Genomic DNA, 2500 nt, shown 5'->3' on the forward strand with positions numbered 1-2500 from the left:
GAATGGTGGACAGCTCAAACTGTAAAGAACCTCCTCAGACAAGGAGGAGGAGGAGCTTGTGGGCAGGTATCATCATCATCAACCCTCATTTGCTCCTGACAGATTCAATCCTCCCAAGACACTTTGCTCACATGCATCATCATGAATCCCTGCGAGCGCACACACACACACACACACACACACACACACACACACACACACACAGCAGGTCAGCCAGTACACTATGGCTGCACGCTTGCGTAACCTTGGGTGGATGGCGGCGCAGACAGAGCACGCTTGTTAGCGGTAAACTGAGCACGGCTCATGGATGCAGCAGATGGTCAGGTATTGCACAACCATCCTTCCTTGTGTGTCAGCTGACACTCCAACTTGTCCCACTGCTTCTTCTTCTCTTCCTCAGCCCCCCCACCTCCGCGACACCCACGCAGGTAACAACCACAACAACCTGACTCAGTAAACGACAATGTTTGATCGTAGTTTTCAGTGCAAGCCTCCATTATGTTCCAGTCACTTGGGATTAGCTCGGTGCTTTTTATATGTGCCAGTTTCCAAAACAGGTGAGTCACCTGTTTTTCTAAAGCTTGAATGGCGTTCAGTTAACGATGGGAAACGACCTGCCTTCACACGCAGCACCACTTTTAATAGCGTGCCGGTAGGAACATGAGGAAGAGTGTATTTATAGGCTTGTTGAGGAGAACCTGCTACAGTTACATCATCACACTCGCAATTGTTACCCATTATTACAGCCACTACGTCACCATATTGGATCAGTCCACACCTCCATTTCTGACAGTCAACCATCAAAAACTGATCCCTTAAGAGAGCGAATTCTGCTATATGATGGGGGGGGCGTATCCATATGAAGATATTGTTAAACAGGGCGGCCCGGTGGAGCAGTGGTCCTCACCGTAGCCCCCATCAAGAGGGTTGTGGGTGGAGCAGTGGTCCTCCCTATGGCCCCCATCAAGAAGGTTGTGGGTGGAGCAGTGGTCCTCCCTATGGCCCCCATCAAGAAGGTTGTGGGTGGAGCAGTGGTCCTCCCTGTGGCCCCCAGCAAGAAGGTTGTGGGTGGAGCCCCGGCTGCAGCACGGGGTCTTTCTGGGTGAGTCTCCATGTTCTCCCTGTTCCTGCTGGGTTCTCTCTGGTACTCCAGCTTCCTCCACAGTCCAAAGACATCAAGAGGGACCAGGTTAATCCAGACTCTAAATTGACCGTAGGCGTGGCTGGGAGAGCCAATGGTTGTCTGTCTCTATGTGTTGGCCCTGCCATGGACTGGTGACCTGTCCAGGGGGAAGGCTGCTGGGATAGGCTCCACCCCCACCACCCTCAACAGGAGGAGAGGGGGAACATGGAGGGAGGGATGAGGGATGATGGAGGGATGGGTGGATGGAGGGATGGATGGATGATGGATGAATGGATGGATGGGTGGGTGGGTGGATGGATGGATGGATGGATGGATGGATGGATGGGTGGATGGATGGATGATGGATGGATGGGTGGGTGGATGAATGGCTGGGTGGATGGATGGAATGGATGGGTGGATGGGTGGATGGATGGATGATGGATGGATGGTTGATGGATGATGGATGGATGGGTGGTTGGATGGATGGTTGATGGATGATGGATGGATGGGTGGGTGGATGAATGGATGGGTGGATGGGTGGATGGATGGTTGATGGATGATGGATGGATGGGTGGGTGGATGAATGTATGGATGATGGATGATGGATGGATGGGTGGGTGGATGAATGTATGGATGATGGATGAATGGATGGATGGGTGGGTGGATGGGTGGATGCATATTGTTTAACTGTAATATTGCATATTGAGTATTGCAATTGGGCTACACGGTGGAGCAGTGGTCCTCCCTGTGGCCCCCAGCAAGAAGGTTGTGGGTGGAGCAGTGGTCCTCCCTGTGGCCCCCAGCAAGAAGGTTGTGGGTGGAGCAGTGGTCCTCCCTGTGGCCCCCAGCAAGAAGGTTGTGGGTGGAGCCCCGGCTGCAGCACGGGGTCTTTCTGGGTGGAGTCTCCATGTTCTACCTGTTCCTGCTGGGTTCTCTCTGGTACTCCAGCTTCCTCCACAGTCCAAAGACATCAATTTGGGGACGAGGCTGATTGATTCTCTAAATTGACCGTAGGTGTGACTGTGAGTGTGAATGGTTGTCTGTCTCTGTCTGTTGGCCCTGCGATGGACTGGTGACCTGTCCAGGGTGAACCCTGCCTTTCGCCCATTGATGCTGGGATAGGCTCCACCCCCCGCGACCCTTAATGTGTAGGAATAAGCGGAAGATGACGATGGATGGATGGATGGAATATTGCAATCAGATATTTTCTTGTTTGTATCGACGCTAAAAGGCTAATCGTGCATCTGATGACTCGTGATTTCTGAAGGGTTACAAATGTGGAAATGTTTGAGTCCCAATTTCCAGTAGTTTGTAATACAAGTACATAATTTTTCATAACCACTGATTTTGTGACAATTGTTGTAATCAAAAGGATGA

General features: G+C 51.7%; 1 protein-coding gene across 2 annotated transcripts in view; it reads right to left on the reverse strand.

Moving 5' to 3' along the window:
- etv4 (ETS variant transcription factor 4) overlaps window positions 1-2500 on the reverse strand; it is a 35481-nt gene that overhangs the window by 19762 nt on the left and 13219 nt on the right. The window lies entirely within an intron of this gene.

The sequence above is a fragment of the Aulostomus chinensis genome, chromosome 23 (genome assembly GCF_037954235.1).
Source record: "Aulostomus chinensis isolate RoL2024-O1b breed Wild chromosome 23, RoL_Achi_v1.0, whole genome shotgun sequence".
NCBI classification, from domain to species: domain Eukaryota; kingdom Metazoa; phylum Chordata; class Actinopteri; order Syngnathiformes; family Aulostomidae; genus Aulostomus; species Aulostomus chinensis.